This window comes from Balaenoptera physalus (genome assembly GCF_965194825.1).
Source record: "Balaenoptera physalus genome assembly, chromosome: 2".
NCBI lineage: Eukaryota > Metazoa > Chordata > Mammalia > Artiodactyla > Balaenopteridae > Balaenoptera > Balaenoptera physalus.
The window spans coordinates 88427970-88446674 of NC_138883.1; the positions used below are offsets into that span (position 1 = coordinate 88427970).

Here is an 18705-nt window from a genome sequence, read left to right on the forward strand (position 1 = left end):
GTTGTTCTGAGTATATACAGTTGATACTTGAACAGCTTGGGGGTTAGGGGCACCAACATTGCCTGCAGTCGATCTGCATGTAACTTACAGTCAGCTCTCCCTAACCACAGTTCCTCCCTATCCATGGATTTGCCCAACTGTGGATCACGTAGTACTGTGGTATTTATTATTGCAAAAATCCCATATAAGTGGGCCCGTGCAGTTCAAACCTGTGTTGTTCAGGGGTCAGCTGTATCTTTAAGTTCCCGAGTAATGTGCTCCACTGTTGGAACACTTAGGGATTCTTCAGAGTAAGTCTCAGAGGTTAATTGAGATTCCAGGTTACCTTGCTGAACTCTGTGGAATTTCCCAGGGAGTTTCATTTGAATATCAGGTTTGGTTATCAAACTTATGGCTTCCTCAAACCAAAATCCATGGTAAGTTTTAATATTTTCCATCACCTCATTAGTGAATGCAACGCTGCAGTCATTCTACTGACTGCAAAGAAAACGTCAAAGATTTGCCCCCTGGAGATTTTCTCCAAAGACTCTTGAAAAAGATAGGACTTTTTAAAGAGGTTAAGATAGGACACTTTAAAGGACAACAGTGACAAAAATGAAATAAAAATCTGTTGATACACTGCAGAGGACAAATGCTCAGCCAGCTAGACGGTTATTTCATCTAAACATAAAGTAAGTGCTTGCAGGAGATCTATTTAAATTTCAAAAGCATCATTCTTGTCTGTCCACTGAGAATGATAAATGTCCTTCAGGTCATTACCCTTTTCATTATTCTGAGAAGAGACAGAAATTACATTGTCAAGTTCTAAAAGAGCCATGGTAATTGATGGATAAAAGAACAACCTTCCTCAGTTGTTCCCAATGCAACAGGTACGCCCCTAACAGGCACTGATTTTGCCAACCACATATGTAAGGCACAGGAAGAACAGAGTGTGTAGACAGCTTAGGGATACTTCCCTACGAGTCTTAAAGCAACAACTTTTATTTTTGAAGAAAATCTACTGGATACAACGTCTGCCTGGCCATGACAGTGCTCCATATTTAGTCCCAGTGTGAAATTACACAACCAGAATTTCTGTATCAACTTGATGAGGAAGGAAGCCTACAAATTCTTCTCTTGAGTATGAAATTCATCAGCAAACCTCACCAGGACGGTCTGGTGTTCTTCCCTAGCTATGTTCACACATCGTCATGATCATGAGTCCCTTACTTCCCTGAGGGTTTCTTCCTGAATGAGGCTCTCACGGATCTCTAGCAGCTGATTCTGCTGTTTGCCAACAGAGTATGTTAACTGTTGTTGTCTCAAAATGCCTTCTCAGGACCTCTTCACCAGAATTTTTCTTGCATTTCTACAGTGCTTCAGAGTTATCAGAAGTCAAGAGAATTTACGGGAGTTCATCAGCCTCATGTCCATCCAGAGGTAGGTTTTGTTTTACATAAGAATTGAAATTTCAATACAAACTACTATGTATAAAATAAATAGTAAACAAGGACATACTGTACAGCACAGGGAAATATAGCCATTATGTTGTAATAACTTTAAATGGAGTATACTCTATAAAAGTATTGAACCACTATGTTGTACACCTGAAACTAATATAATATTGTAAATCAACTATACTTAAATCTAAAAAAAAAAGTTCTTTTAAGGAAATTTCAAATAAAGGTTTTTAGGTATTGTTTCCATTCTCTTCAAGAGTTAAAGATAAAATGTCTTCATCCAGTTTTTCACCTCCTTCTTCTGCACCGGGGGTCTGAGCATCACTTTGTATCCTTATATTTTTGTTCCTGTTCAGAAGTTTTGTTGATTTTGGTTTTGGTTTTTATGTTTCAGTGTCATGATTTCACCTTCACTCAATTCTTTTGTTTTCTGTCTATTAGGCAGATTGTTCAGATGACTGGTGAGATAAAAAAGTGTACTATAATGACTATTTCTACAGATCATAGAGGTCTCAAAGTGTTTGGCACATCACCAATAATGTTTTATCTTCTAAGTTTTATATTTTTAAGTCTGCTTTGCTATGCTTCTTCACCTGCTCTGCATCTGGCCAGGTCCTCCAGGGAACTTAAAGACCAGCTCTGACTCTTCCTTGTGCAGTGGGGGCCGTGAAGGAGTTAAGCGTCCTCATCTCTCAAGTCTTGCTTCCCCCTTCCTGTCTCCTCAGGGCATCCCACCCTCAGGCAAGGTTAGGGAGGAGAACCAGCCTAACTCTGCCAACCTAGAATTCTGTGCCCAAACTATCAATTAAATATGAGAGTAGAAAAAGACTATTTTAGGTATGCAAACATTCCCCCCAAAATTTACCTCTCTTGCATTTGGGGTAGGCACGCTTCTAAACTGCCCCCCAGTTATTTTGCCTCTGTGTGTGGGCTGGACCTAATGGTTTGCTTCTAATAAATAGAACATGGCAAAAATGATGGATATCACTTCCAAGATTAGGTTACAAAAGACTGACTTGGTCATGCTTGCATTCTCTCTTGCTTGTTCTGATGAAGTTAGTTCATTGTAATTTAAATGTGACTACTAGCATAGTTCATACTACTTAAAGTTTGAAAGCTTTTCCAGTATAGACTAGCATCATAAATTTTGTTTTAGTATTACCTACAAAGTATCTGAAACCACAGCAATGTCAAGCATTGAATGTTCTACACATACAGAAACTCTCTTTCCTGAGATTTTTAGCCTTCCACATGTGCTCTTGCATTTTGTTCATTCAGTGTCTGTTCTAATTATTTATTGCTGCACACCAAACCACTTCCAAACCTAGCAACATAAAAACAAAAGTTTTGTTATCCTAATGGAATTCAGATAGGGCATGGTGGGGACGTTTTATCTCTGCTCCACGATGTCCAGGGCCTCAGCAGGGAAGACTCAAAGGCTGAGGGGTGATTTGAAAGGCTGGAAACTGGAATCACATGGAGGCTTCCTCACTCCATGCTGGCACCTGGGCTGGGATGACATGAAGGCTGGGCTGGCTGGGGCTGTTGAGAAGAGCACCTATGTGGGGCCTCTCTCTGGTGTGGGCTTCTCCCAGGATGGTGGCCAAGTTCCAAGAGGAACCTTCCTGAGCATGAGTGTTCCAGGAGACCCAGGCGGGAGCTCTGTGGCCTTTTGTGACCTCACTTCAGCAGTCACAGAGCATCACTTCTTCCACACTCTATTGCAGGGGTCAGCAAACAGTGGCCTGATGCCTAATCCATCCTGCCACCTGACTTTGTAAAGAAAGTGTTATTGGAACCTAGCCATGTCCGTTCGTTTATGTATCTTCTGTGTCTCCTTTCGTGCTCTGATGCAGAGTTGAGTAGTTGCAACAGAGACCATATGGTCTGCAAAGCCTAAAATATTTACTATGTGGTCCTTTACAGAAAAGGTTTGATGAGCCCTGCCCTATTGGTTAAAGCAGTCACTAGCTATTCTGTGTCAAGGGGAGGAAACAAACCCCACTCTTGGAGGGGGGTGTGTGTCAAAGAAGGTACAGCCATTTAAAAAAAATCACCATGGCACCTGTTTGCCTCTCAGATTTTAATCCTTGTTTGGTTTTTAATTTTATAAGCTATTTAAAATAGCTCTTCTATTTGTATACTAAAGTTCTGTTAGAGAAAGTTAAAAAGTGAGAGTCAACTATGTTACTTCAACTTTTATTCTTTTTTTCTTTTCTTTGTTTATTTTTTTTTTAGGCCGTGCCATGCAGCATGTGGAATAGTTACCCAACCAGGGATTGAACCCGTGCCCCCTGCATTGGGAGCGCAGAGTCTTAACCACTGAACCAGCAGGGAAGTCCCTCTTTTTTCTTTTTAAACTTGCTTGTGTCAGCTCCTGTGGGTAAATATTTGGCTGGTAATTCTTTCAGAGAAAGGTTAGAAAGGTTAATCCATGTTCACAGAGTTAATATCAGAGATAAGGAAGACCTTTAGTCCTCTCCCACCCCCCCAAAAAAGTGGAAATGGTAAACAGTTGTCCAGACAGTTAAGTCTCCCTTGGTCAAGAAGTTTCAGGTTTTAAAAATTATTAACTACATATTTATGAAAAATTTTTTTACTTAAATATGCTGTATTGGTGCCATTTTAATTAACCCCCCAATTTCCTCATCTGTAGAATGAGGGGGTTGGGTAGTTGGTGGCTCTCAACGCAGGCTGCATATTCATATCATCAGGATCCCTGGTCCCCATCCTAGATAATTAAATCAGAATGTCTGAGTATAAGCTGAGATTGAGCTCAATAAATACTAGAAGAGAAAGAAATTCATAAACTTTAAAAGATATTATCTCAATATATTTTCTTGAAGTATTTCCTACAACCATGGAGTTCTGTCATATCATTCCTGGGTGGCGATGATGTGAAACTATTGTAGCTCACAGCTACTCCAAGAAAGGTCTGCTTTTACTTCAGTTCGCCACATATTCTGAGCCAAACTGGAATGCCCTGGAATTCTTCAAAGGGAAAAGAAATGCTCAGATGAGCAGACCTCTCCCATTGGAATTCTCCTTAACAGCTGACACAAGACTAAACAAAACCTCTTCCCCAAAGGCTTATCTTCTGGGTCTACCCTGAAGGTAAGAGGTCCCTTAGCCACCCTACAGTTTGTAGACAAACTAGAAATCCCCAATCTCCCCACAGGTTCATGACTGGATGCAGGACAAGTACACCAAAGGGATTCCTTATGATAGTGGCTTCTGGAACACACTACTGGAAAGTTAGGCTACCTTGAAAATAGTTATTGATATTCAGACAGTGTTCCTAGGGATAAATTAGACTAAACCAAAGAATACTGCATTTAGGGTACTTGTGTTCTAGGAATTGAGTGGAAAATTCCCCTGGGGTCCTCATTCTTTTACCTTTGCCTTCCCTAAAGAACCAAAGCACTCGTTAAAACCAGTAAGGAAATGCCTACATACATGGTCAGGATCCATACTCTAGAAGGGGCAGTTGAATGACCATATTACATGCCTGATATGCTATATTAGAAGCTTACATTCCTCAGTGTCTGGTGCTCTGGCTTTTGCCAGAAGCTTAACAAAAGACATGTAGACATCCATCACACTCCTTGCAGTGGTAGCAAAGTCACCAGTCATCAAGGCATGGATTTCAGAGAGCAATAGCCTGCAATGCACGGACAAATTAGAAGTGCCGCTGTATGCAAACTAGAACGATAATCAGGATTGGATGTGGGCAGCCACAGATGAAAGAACACCAGCTATTCTGCTCACGAAACAACCCCAGAAGTAGAAGGAGCAAGTTATTTTACTGTGGGAACCTGAATTCGGAGAATTAAGTAGTCAACCATTAGGAAAACCTCAAGTTAACTGAACGGCAGGGATGAGTTTCTATCATTGTGGAAAGTTCCTACAAAAAAAGTTATTGAAAAACCTTCTATACCCAGCAGAGCTCTGGGGACTCTGAGATGTGTTTATAAAAATATCTGAGATTACCTAATGAAAAAGATACATGCTACTTACCATACCCACAAGAATTGTTTCCCGCTGCCCTCAGAGTTTCTGTGGCTGCTATGCCCGAAGTAACCTACATTAACCAGGCAATCTGCAAACAAGATGGCAAAGTAAACAATAAAAATGTATTCTCCTTCCTACTTCCATTAATCCCCAGAACTAAATACTGGTATGATATGGGTCGGTTTTCTGGTCTGGACACTAGTTCTGCTTTGGCTTCAGTGAATGCCCCTGGAATTTACTTTATATGGAGTATATTGGGTTGGCCAAAAATTTCTTTTGGGTTTTTCCATAAGAGTTTACGGAAAAACCCAAACAAACTTTTTGGCCAAACCAATACTTCCCAGGTTCTTCCTAAGGTTCCCCAGTGTAAGGATGGCTACTTGAACAAGCACAGGGGAAACTGCTTCATTGCTATTAACACAGAGTTGACTCAGTTTCCCATTTGCAGATTACCGCCCTGAGGTCATTTATGAACTCAACTAATCTCATCATATTGGCTTTTTATCCAACCATAGTAGCTGAATTCATTTTTTTTTTCTAAATTAGTATTTTTATGCCCCTATTGTAATGAAAGCCAAGCCTCTTTGCTCTATAACTATGACAGGAAATTATTAGTCTACAGCAAGCCTTCTAGAGAGTGAAAGAAAGATGGGGGTGTTAACTCATTCTCTAAACTGAGTTCCTTGGAAGAATCAGAAGTCATCCTAGATGCCATCCAGTAGTGGGTGGCAGAGCATTCCCATCAACCAGGAATTTCAGGATAAGAAAGCAGTCTCTGTTACACTGACCTTGCAAACTGACTCTTCATCTTTGCTTGCTGCCTCTGAAATGGCTGCCCCCGGAGGCTTTGCCGTATTGAAACTGATCTGTCTGGCAGTGGAAGAGTCCAAATCCAGGATAAAAAGTAGACAAATGGTACAGGAAGAAAATGAGTAGCTTCTACATTCCGCTGCACATTGATATCCCATTATAATAAAAATGCTCTTTCTTAACACAGCCTCTCTGACATTTTACCATACTCATCTTTGGGCAGAGTTTACTCTCTTTCTCATTATTTCTAGAAGAATCTTTCTTGTCAGACACTATGGACAGACACTTGGCCCTGAATTCTACTGCTTTTCCCCCAAATTTCCTTGTGTAAAGTATAGCAGTTTTCTCTCGCTGAGTTGTTTATAGGCCCATAAAATCTTTTTTTTTTAAATTATTTATTTATTTATTTATGGCGGTGTTGGGTCTTCATTTCTGTGCGAGGGCTTTCTCTAGTTGTGGCAAGCAGGGGCCACTCTTCATCGCGGTGTGCGGGCCTCTCGCTATCGCGGCCTCTCTTGTTGCGGAGCACAGGCTCCAGACACGCAGGCTCAGTAGTTGTGGCTCACGGGCCCAGTTGCTCCGCGGCATGTGGGATCTTCCCAGACCAGGGCTCGAACCCGTGTCTCCTGCATTGGCAGGCAGATTCTCAACCACTGCACCACCAGGGAAGCCCGGCCCATAAAATCTTAACGGTTTTCAGAAAATGTGCCATAAAAATAATTTCTAACACAACAAGGAGGCACAGAACCTCTTGGCAGCTGCTACCAGTGGAGCATCAGCCCATCCCGTAGCCGCTGAGATGCTGTGGATTAGATTTCTCTGAATAAGTTTGTGGCCTGTCAGTAGTTGTTCCAGCATAGGAATAAATGTCTCTCTGGAATAGAAGAATGGGCAGGGAATGAATAACGGTACATTTCTATACGTAGCCTACGCACAGAAGTATACAGTCACATCCATACCGGCTTGTGTTAACAATAAAATGTGGAAGAGAACAATATAATCCCCTCCAATGTAGTACGGAAACCAACGCAGGGTTGGTGCCTAGAAATGAAGACAGATCTACGGGAAATGATAATTTGAATTTTAATTCTTTTCCATGTTTCAGCCCGGGCTGAAGGTGCTAATGAGCACTAAAAGTTCTGTAAATAACTAGAGAGCAAAGAGAAAGAAAAAAGGAAGAGCCACAGACTTAATAGCCAGCCCTTTGGAAGTGATAATACATTCCTTTCCTAGTTAATCCACCCCATTCCCAGAGAGTGAGCGATATCACTGGCCCCAACAATATCATATAATAGTTTTCAAATCCATAGTGTAAAGAAGGCCAGCTTCCCTAGCCTGTCAATGAAGGATAGAGTCACTATTCTAATCTCTGACAGTTTCGCATCCCTTAATCTGCGTTTTTCTTAAGTTTTATTTTCATATAATTGGGATGATGGAAAGCCTTTTGGCAGGAGAAACAGAACTTCTCACATCTACTTTCTCTTTCTTAGTATAGAGCTTGTTCTTTGTGGATTTGCCAACCTGGGCCCCGGTAGGGGTCATGTGAGAAAACCTGAGTGGGCACAGTAGGAACTCCCCACTTCCTTTTCCTCCTATTAAACCTATTAAACCTCTGGAATATTACAGACAATTTTAGAAATGGGTATATTTCATTAGGGCCAAAGTGAAGGCCCTGGTGGAAGATTTGTTTCTATACAATGTAAAGCATGAATACTGAATTTATTAAAATGATCAGGAACCAGGAGAATAGAAATGGTGTCAGTTCCCTATGCCCTTGCGAAGTAGATGAACACAGGATTAGTAATGGAAGGCATAACAAAAGGATGTTTCTTAAGAATGCGTGTTGTTCTTCGCTAAAATTCAAAGAAGAGGAATAAGGGGGGAAGAGCCAAGAGTTAGATGTTTAGAAGGAATATTTTAAAGCAACAGTTTGGACTTTTGCTCTCACATGATAGGTTTTGGCTTAGATTTGCAAAGTTAGCGTTCCAGAAGTTGTTTTATTTCTACTTAGGTATTAATTAAGCTACCACTAGGTGCCATTCTCACAGACAGTGGTTAAGAGGGTCAAAGACTGATGGGCTTTTGATTTTTTAAAAGAAATAGTACTCTCATAAAGGACCTAGACATAAATAATTCCTAGAATTCTCCTTAAGTGTAAAGCATTATACACAATTGGAAGCAGTTTCAAAAAATACCTAGGTATAATTAATTTTATCCAATACTAATTTCGATGTTATTGATTATTGCTTATTCTAGTATTATCTTGCTTCATTTTATCTAAGCCTTAAGAAGAACAGAATTTTCAAATTCACCTTGAACTCTTCTTGAATTTGGTCTTCCAAGGGCCCTAGTCACAGTTCTGGGACCTTCAGCAGCTTTGTCAACTACCAAAACCTCTTACTTCTTCCGCTGAGGCTTTATCTTAAGCTTAAGCTGGTGTCTGCTAGTCTTGAGCAAGCTTAGGTGACTTTGCCCAGTGCCCCACATCCCTGAGTACTCAGAGCTGTTTCCTTCCTCAGCTGAAGAAGAGCTAGAGGGAGAACACGCCTTCTTGACTTCCTCTGTGATGGTTAACTCTGTGTGTCAACCTGGCCCAGTTGTTTGGTCAAACACCAGTCTAGATGTTGCTGTGAAGGTATTTTTAGATATGATTAACATTAAATCAGTAGACTTTGAATAAAGCAGTTTACCTTCCATGGTGTAAGTAAGCCTCATCTAATCAGTTGAAAGTCTTAAAATCAAAGACTGAGGTTTCCTAAAGCAGAAGGAATTCTCCTCAAGACTGCAATAGAGAAACTCTGCCTGCCTGCCCTAAAGACTGCAGACTCTCTAGTCTAAAATTCCATGAGCCAATCCTTAAAATAAGTCTCTCTTCTCTCTTCTCTCTCTGTCTCTCTCTCTCTCTCTCTCCTATTGGTTTTGTATCTCTGGAGAACTCTGACTAATACAACCTTTCTAATAAGAAAGTTATTTCTAGTGAAATAAGTCAGACAGAGAAAGACAAATACCATATAGTATTACATATTTGGAATCTAAAAAAAATGACCTCGTAGAAACAGAACAGATTGGTGGTTGCCAGAGGTGGGGGATGGAGGGGATGGGTGAAGGGGGTCAAAAGATACAAACTTCCAGTTATAAGAAATAAGTTCTGGGGGTGCAATGTACAGCATGATGACTATAGTTAACAATACTATATTGTATATTTGAAAGTTGCTAAGAGAGTAGATCTTAAAATTCTAACCACAAGAAAAAAACATATGACTATATGAGATGATGGATGTTAACTAGACTATTGTAATCGTTTTGCAATGTTTACATAAATCAAGTCATTAGGTTGGACACCTTAAATTAATACCATGTTATACATCAGTTACACCTCAGTAAAACTTGGGGAAAAAAGAAAGTTATTCCTCTATCTTTGCTTTTAGCATTTTTTTCTTTGAAACCAGAATTGAGCTTCTAATCTGCATCAGTCACTTGCACTTATTTACAGGCATTTCTTCATGGGTTCTTGGGTTTCTTTAGTAATAGCTCTAACAGGTTTCTATTGTGCAGCTTCTTTTTTTTAAAGAACCTTATCATTCATGTATCTTTTCTAGGAAAGAACATTTCAAAATTACATTTAACAGAAAGTAAAGTTAAAACATAAATACTAAGTGATTTTTTCATACTCCTTTGTCACAATTTTTTCAGATGGAGCTCTTAAAAATATTTTAAGTCTTTGAGGATGTCTATCAGATAATGTCCCATTTCTTTTTTGTCAGAATCACTTATGTATGTTGGATTGTGGGTAGGGAAGAAGAAATGTATTTAAATTAATTTAAGACACTAAAGACTGCAAGGTTGATAGTAAAAATGATGACAGAATACAAATGCCAATTTGCAAAGGAGAAGGCAGAGCTGTTAGTAGTGATAAACTAAGAATCCTATCCGAATTTCTCCTAATAACCTGGTAGCATACAGAACACTTGGCTACCTTAGGTTCCTTTCTCCTCATCTCCCCTGTTGCCTGAAGCCTCAGTGATGTCCCACCAGAAGAGCAACTTTCCAAGACTGCATGAGTGCCTTCTTCACTGGGGCTTATGTATCTTTACCTGTTTGTGTGGCAAGTAGGTGCTTCTTTGGGTCTTGGAGATAGAAACACATAGAAATATGATTTAGTCCTTAAAGGATAAAGGAACCCACCCAGTTCCCAAGGGAGAGGATAAAGTTCAGAACAATCAGCAACATTTTTTTTGAGTACCCATCACATACAAAGCACCTCACTCAGGCTCTTGGGAGTGGTACAAAAAAAGTAGAAAACAGATCTCTTATCTTCAAAGAAATTACAGATGGGCTGATTTTCAAAAAAGCAGAAGACATACTTTACTGTTTAAAAACTCCCAGAGAGATTTGAATTCTACATTCTACCCGTGGGAGCATGTTTCCCCACTACTTGGGAATCCTCTCTGTATTGATATGCCCCCAAAGGAGGTGAGGCCAGCTCTGTTTCTCCAATACAAGTGCCCAGCAGCAACTATGGCACCTACGTGCTCTGCAAAGAACTTTTCCAGCACTTGGTGTCTCCAGGGCCACAGAGCTCCCCTTTAGCACTTGGTGGGAAAGTTGACCACTTGAGAGTAGAGAATAAAAGAAACGTGTGTGAAAATATTTGGCGTATATAAGTGGTGTGTATAAAGGGAATGTGATGTCCAACCTTGTGTTTTTCCTTCCTTCCTGGAACCAGTTTGAACAATTGTTACCCAGTTAGTAGAAGTTACAGGTCTGAACAGAAGCTTCCTGGTCTCTCCAGAGGGTGATTATAGTTGATGGTTGGAAGCTTGGCATTTCTAGAGAGAAAGAGGTGTCAGTAGCCCTTTTGCAACTTTTAGGCAGTGGTAAGAATTCTAGCCCTTTGTCTTTAAGCATTATGTTGAGCAGACTTCGTTTTCTTTCAGCATTTTATTCAAGAGAAAGAGAGGAGTGAAGGACAATGAGTCCAAAGTTTGTAGCCTGAGCCACTGGAAGGATGGAATTACTTTAACTAAATAAGCAGAGGCAGACTCAGGGAGAAGCAGGTTTGGGGGGAAAGATCAGGAGTTCAGTTTGGGACATGAAAATTGAGACGCCTATTAGACATACAAGTAGAAGTGTGGGGCAGGCAGGTGAACATATGCGTGTGGACAGGTCAGGGCTGGAAATGTGCATTTGGATGTCATCTACATGCATGAGACTGAATGAGATTCCCCAGGAGAAATTGTAGTCTAAGACAAAGAGCCAAAACTGAGCCCTGGAGCAGTCCTGCGTTTCAAGTCAGAGAGACAGGAGGAACCAGGGAGACGGAGTAGCAGCCACTGAGGAGAGAGGAGAGCCAGGAGGGAGGGGTGTCCTGAAAACCAGAGGCAGAAAATGTTACAAGGGAGAAAAATAAAGTGATCGATTGTCGAGGACACTGCTGATGGGTCAAGTAAGGATAAAGAAGAAGTGCCTTAGATTTTACAACTTGGGAGACATTAATAGCCCTAACAAGGGCAACTGATGTGAAGAGGTCGGGGTAGAGGCCTGAGTGAGTGGGCTCAGAAGAGAAGGGGAGAGGAATTGCAGACAAGGGGGGTAGATGATTATTTTGAGGAGTTTTATTGTGGCAGGAACAGAAATAGAGCAGTCAGCTAGATGGGGGAATGAGGTCAGGAGTGGTTGTTTGTTTGTTTTTTAAGTGGAAGAAATAGTACTATATTTGTATACTAGTGGAAATGTCTAGTGGAGAGAAAAAAATATGGATGCATTATAGAGGGAGAATTGCTAAAGCAATTCTCAGAACGCTGAACACATTCTAACCTTGTGCCAGGAGTTTGTTCCCACTCTGTGCACAATAAGCGCCAGCAATTCTGGTTAAGGAAATAGTTTCTGTAGGGACAGAGTGGAAAGACTTGTGGCGCTCACTTGAAAGCCACAATCGCTGCATCCTGGAGCCCAAGGACAGGATGGGATAAAAATGCTGGCCTCGATGTCTCAGCTTTGACCAGACGATACATTTTTTTCTGGGCATCCCCACAAATACCACCCAAGCATCCTTTCTGTGCGATGTAGGTTATAATAAAACCTTCCTAAAACAGATTTGACCATTTGTGATCAGTTGAAGGGACAAACTCAAAGTTTCCCCTTTTACCTTAGAGATAATTGTTCCCATAGAAAATTTAGGCTGTCTACAGAATTATACAGGAAATTTTACTTAGTTTTTTAAAAGGTTTCAGGCATTATCTTCAATGTCTATGCAAATAATAAATTTCAGTTTAGGAATTGATTTGTGGTAAGCCCATGGTTTCTTAAATCAATTCATTTTTTCCCCCATTTCACCGATTCTCTATTAGGCAATGCTTTCTTAGCCTACTTTGAATACACTAGAGTATTAGAAAATAATAAAACTACTGTTTATGTAAAAATATTTTGTTAGCCTGATTTTTAAATAACTGAGAAGAATTTCTCTTCACAGGTATGGTTTAGAGAAGTTTTAAATAATTGATACCTTCCTACGCTTTCCTTAAAAAAAAGAAAACCAGTTCAATCAGGACTTTTCAGTATTTTCCACCAGTTACCCCTCCTAGCAGAGGAGAACAGATCATACTCTGGAGAGTACGGGGGTATGGCCAAAGTAGCCAATAAAATCATTAAGTTTCTTTGAAGTCTCTTTTGAAATATTAAAATCAAATATTTCATTTTATACTATAATAACACCATATTTTAAAATATATTAAAATGTTTTAAATTATCATTCAGGGAAAAAGAAATGTTCTGCTTGTATCATTGGTTCAATGAAGAGGCTGCTTTTCTTGGATTCTGTCCATGTCAGAAAACTGGGCTGCCCCGAAGGCAGCTGACACCAATATCAGATTCATCATCTCGACAATGTCTCTTCTCTATTTTGGAGTCCCAGTGTCTCTAGAACCCACACCCACAAAAAAACGGCAAACAGTTGTTCACTGCTTTATGGGCTATAAAAGGGTAAATGCTGAAAAAATATTTGTAGGATGCTGCTGGAGAGAGAGTGATGGTGCAATATTTTCAGGTTCCTGTGATAAACAATTCTGAGAGTTGCAACATCCTGCTCACAGGCCAAGTAACCAGTGTCATATGATCTGCTCTCTGACCCAGTCAGCCTTTTTTACTATTTCCACAGAATTCTTGTCAAAACACTTTTATGTTGAAGAAAGATGAGTAATGATGTTTTCTATTTCACTAAAGCCAAAACTTTCACTATGCTTAAATGAACCGAGAATCTCAATGATATAGTACTTATGATTTCCATCTAACTCTCAATCTTTATTATTATAGCAATTTTATTGATGTTCACAAAAAAAACATTAACAGTTTTGCTTTGCAGTTGTTATCTGAAATTATTTAGACTTCAAACAAATAAGCCAAAAGCTATTAAATAAGAAAATTGAGTGAGACTTTATCACCACGATGAACAAGTTAGTCAAATTATCCAGGTTTTTGTCTTTGGTCATCACCTCTCTTTTCTTGCCTAATGAAAACAAGTCGACCTTGAGTTTGAAACCTTACTCCAGTGTACTTCCCCCATCCCATATTATTTTGAACCAAATCCTAAATATCATATGATTTTATCCAGAAATATTTCAATATACCAAAACATTTGAGGGCAGTTATATCAGGAAATGGAGCTGATTTGCAGGAGCCAATGGTTTTGTGTATAATCCAAGTAGTAACAGTGATTTACGAGGTGAGAAACTTATAAGGTAGATAAATATCTATTGTACAATAGATATCTCAGCCTTCTTGGACTCACTGAGAAGTCACACGTTCAAGTTTGTCTACTGTGGTCAAAGTATAAACCATGTGGGCCACAGATACCCACAAAATTTGTTCTTGCCTCTTGTAGCGTCTTGCATTCACTTAAGGAGACTCCAGAGCTAATATCAATGGGTTCCCCGATTACACCAAAAAATGCCAGAGTTTTCAATCACTCTCTACACATAAAAAATTTTCTACTCTACAGTATGCATTCAAGAAAAACACAAGTTTGACTGACATGGAAAAGCAGAATTTTGCTAATTTTACTTGTACATGTGTCACAAAACCCTTTTAAGGGGCAAACATTTTAAACAGTTTTTCTCCAAATCCTGGAATAAAATTGACACTCTCTGAAAATGTACCATAGTTATCCTAGAGCTTTGAGAACTGCAGTTAGAATCCTGCAAGAATAAATATGCCCCTGCTTGAGAAGAGAACGAATCTGAAACCTTTGTGGTATGTGTGAAAGCTGGCTAGAGAAGGAAAGATGAAAAATGCTCTAGGGCATGATGTGTGTTAAGACTTCAAGTTGATCCCTCTTCGTGTTAGCAGATACAGTATCGATAATATCTGCGGACACATCAAGAGCCAAGGAAAACCACTCGAAATCATTTGCCTTCTTGTTTAATTGATTATTGATGTTGCTCCCAATGTCCTCAACTCTTGGAGCAACGCTTCACACCAAATGGCTAATAGTTTTAAGCAAGTGTGTGTTTTCTGGACAGATTCCGTCAGCTGCTGCAATCCAACATGATCTAGTGAACTTACCAGCAGTAAATGGCTTTCCTCGCTTGGCTAACAAATGAGCCAGTAGGAAACTGGCTTTTGTTGCAGCCTGATCTTCATTTTTTATTTTTGTGAAGAAATTTTTCGGTGATGAGATATTCCATTTAAGATTTTCCAATTTATCTGACTGTTCCTCTCCTGTGAGGTGGGAATATTGTGATCAGGCTTAGTCTGGTAATGTCAGCACAGCCTTAATGTCATTGTAGAATGAACACAATGCTTTGCCATCTAATTTGATCAAAATAACCCCCATTCCACTGTGCCTTAGAGGCATGACATTTGAAGTCCACTTTTTTTGTTTTGACATGCTGGGTATGCAGTGGCAGTGAAAAAAATAAAATGTCACGGACACAGTGATACATAAGGCACTTGAAACACTGTCAAGTTCTAACTGTGTCAGTGGGATCTGTCAAGTTCTAACTGTGTCAGTGGGATATGTCAAGTTCTAACTGTGTCAGTGGGATCTGTCAAGTTCTAACTGTGTCAGTGGGATCTGTCAAGTTCTAACTGTGTCAGTGGGATCTGTCAAGTTCTAAGTGTGTCAGTGTGATTCATAGGCCGCGAGTGGCATTGCGAAGCAGTGATAGCAGCACGTAAGGCCTCTGTCCCAACTTACTCAACTCTGCCATTGTGGCACCGAAGCAACCATAGACAATACAGAAGCGAATACACGTGTCTGTGTCCCATAAGCGTTATTTATGGACGCTGAAATGAGAATTTCATGTAATCTTTCACATGTCGTGAAATCTTCTTCTTTTGACTTTTTTCAACTATTGAAGAATACAAGGGCTATTTTTAGCTCCAAGGATGTTGAAAACATTTGCTGAATCCTGCTCTAGAGGATGAGCCAAGGGAAGAGGTTTTTAAGAGAAAGTCTGGAAAATGGCACTGGAACTCTCACTTCTGTGCTGAACTCGGAGGAGGCAGTTTCTGACAATGTCGTGGGGCAAACTTCAGGTATAAGTGGATGGTAAGAAAATGATTATGGGAAATACAAGCAATCCTTTCATGAAATTTCCCTCTGCATGGGGGGAAGGAAATGAGAGATAGCTGGGGGATGATGTGATTTAAGAGAAAATTGTTGTTGTTGTTAAAATAGGAGAGATTTGGACATGAGCACTTAACCTTTATTTTCTCTTCCTTTTTTTTTTTTAATTTTTATTTATTTATTTATTTTTGGTTGTGTTGGGTCTTCGTTTCTGTGCGAGGGCTTTTCTCCAGTTGCGGCAAGCGGGGGCCACTCTTCATCGCGGTGCGCGGGCCTCTCACTATCGCGGCCTCTCTTGTTGCGGGGCACAGGCTCCAGACGCGCAGGCTCAGTAATTGTGGTTCACGGGCCCAGCCACTCCGCGGCATGTGGGATCTTCCCAGACCAGGACTCGAACCCGTGTCCCCTGCATTGGCAGGCAGATTCTCAACCACTGCGCCACCAGGGAAGCCTTCTCTTCCTTTTTTAATAAGAAAAATAATACCTATCTTGAAGTTTTTTAGAAAGGTCAAATGAGATAAAGCATGTTTTGTACTCAAGATGATGCCTAGCTTATGGTAGATTCTCAATAACTCATATATTAATATTCATATATGTTCATTATTTTTTTTTGGTAAAAAAACCCAACAGAGTCTATGCTTCCCAGATTACTTTGCTATTAGGTTCCTAAACTATCTTATTTAAAATCAAGACTGTACTCTTACTGAGATGTTTTGAAAATGGTTAAATAAATTGGAAGTTGACCAGTTAGTCAAGATTTTGTAACTTCAGTAATTTTGATTTTGTAACTTCCTCAGCTTTCCTTCTTCTAGACTGAGTTCAGTGAGTTTTGTCTATCTTCACATGAGAGCCACTTTGCCCTTCAGATCCTTTTCATCGTCTTTTTCAAGCCGTAATACAGTCATACCAACTATTATACAAATGAATCACACAAATCATACACTGATTTGGTATATTAGTAGGTTTATTTTTATTCTTACTAGTTTTTTTGGGGGGGGAAATGTAAATTTTTTTTAAATTTAATTTTATTTATTTTTTTATACAGCAGGTCCTTATTAGTCATCAATTTTATACACATCAGTGTATACATGTCAGTCCCAATCGCCCAATTCATCACACCACCACCCCCACCCCCTGCCGCTTTCCCCCCTTGGTGTCCATACGTTTGTCCTCTACATCTGTGTCTCAATTTCTGCCCTGCAAACCGGTTCATCTGTACCATTTTTCTAGGTTCCACATATATGTGTTAATATACGATATTTGTTTTTCTCTTTCTGACTTACTTCACTCTGTATGACAGTCTCTAGATCCACCCACATCTCTACAAATGACCCAATTTCGTTCCTTTTTATGGCTGGGTAATATTCCATTGCATATAGTTACCACATCTTCTTTATCCATTTGTCTGTCGATGGGCATTTAGGTTGTTGCTTCCATGACCTGGATATTGTAAGTAGTGCAGCAATGAACATTGGGGTGCATGTGTCTTTTTGAATTATGGTTTTCTCTGGGTATATGCCCAATAGTGGGATTACTGGGTCATATGGTAGTTCTATTTTTAGTTTTTTAAGGAACCTCCATACTGTTCTCCATAGTGGCTGTATCAATTTACATTCCCACCAACAGTGCAAGAGGGTTCCCTTTTCTCCACACCCTCTCCAGCATTTGTTGTTTGTAGATTTTCTGATGATGGCCATTGTGACCGGTGTGAGGTGATACCTCATTGTAGTTTTGATTTGCATTTCTCTAATAATTAGTGATGTTGAGGAGCTTTTCATGTGCTTCTTGGCCATCTGTATGTCTTCTTTGGAGAAATGTCTATTTAGGTCTTCTGCCCAGTTTTGGATTGGGTTGTTTTTTTTTTAATATTGAGCTGCATGAGCTGTTTATATATTTTGGAGATTAATCCTTTCTCCGTTGATTCGTTTGCAAATATTTTCTCCCATTCTGAGGGTTGTCTTTTCGTCTTGTTTATGGTTTCCTTTGCTGTGCAAAAGCTTTGAAGTTTCATTAGGTCCCATTTGTTTGTTTTTATTTCCATTACTCTAGGAAATGGGTCAAAAAAGATCTTGCTGTGATTTATGTCAAAGAGTGTTCTTCCTATGTTTTCCTCTAAGAGTTTTATAGTGTCCAGTCTTATATTTAGGTCTTGAATCCATTTTGAGTTTATTTTTCTGTATGGTGTTAAGGAGTGTTCTAATTTCATTCTTTTACATGTAGCTGTCTAGTTTTCCCAGCACCACTTATTGAAGAGGATGTCTCTTCTCCATTGTATATCCTTGCCTCCTTTGTCATAGATTAATTGACCATAGTTGCGTGGGTTTATCTCTGGGCTTTCTATCTTGTTCCATTGATCTATGTTTCTGTTTTTGTGCCAGTACCATATTGTCTTGATTACTGTAGCTTTGTAGTATAGTCTAAAGTCAGGGAGTCTGATTCCTCCAGCTCCGTTTTTTTCCCTCAAGACTGCTTTGGCTATTCGGGGTCTTTTGTGTCTTCATACAAATTTTAAGATTTTTTGTTCTAGTTCTGTAAAAAAATGCCATTGGTAATTTGATAGGGATTGCATTGAATCTGTAGATTGCTTTGGGTAGTATAGTCATTTTCACCATATTGATTCTTCCAATCCAAGAACATGGTATATCTCTCCATCTGTTGGTATCATCTTTAATTTCTTTCATCAGTGTCTTATAGTTTTCTGCATACAGGTCTTTTGTCTCCCTAGGTAGCTTTATTCCTAGGTATTTTATTCTTTTTGTTGCAATGGTAAATGGGAGTGTTTCCTTAATTTCTCTTTCAGATTTTTCATCATTAGTGTATAGGAATGCAAGAGATTTCTGTGCATTAATTTTGTATCCTGCAAGTTTACCAAATTCATTG

The 18705-nt window shown here is 39.6% G+C and overlaps 1 protein-coding gene and 1 long non-coding RNA gene across 4 annotated transcripts in view; one reads left to right on the top strand and one right to left on the bottom strand.

Annotated features, from left to right (window-relative positions):
- The window catches only part of SLC28A2 (solute carrier family 28 member 2), a 120804-nt gene extending 116534 nt beyond the window's left edge, over positions 1-4270 (top strand). For all 3 annotated transcript variants that reach the window (XM_082450090.1, XM_082450089.1, XM_082450091.1), the window contains 2 exons: positions 1355-1419; positions 3678-4270. The gene's annotated coding sequence lies outside the window, so the exon portion shown is untranslated. The remainder of the gene's footprint in view (positions 1-1354; positions 1420-3677) is intronic.
- Positions 1-5488, bottom strand: part of LOC309655218 — a 39098-nt gene extending 33610 nt beyond the window's left edge. The window contains exon 1 of the long non-coding RNA XR_014260660.1: positions 5457-5488. This is a non-coding gene — a long non-coding RNA (uncharacterized lncRNA). The remainder of the gene's footprint in view (positions 1-5456) is intronic.
- Between the last annotated feature and the right edge of the window lie 13217 nt (positions 5489-18705).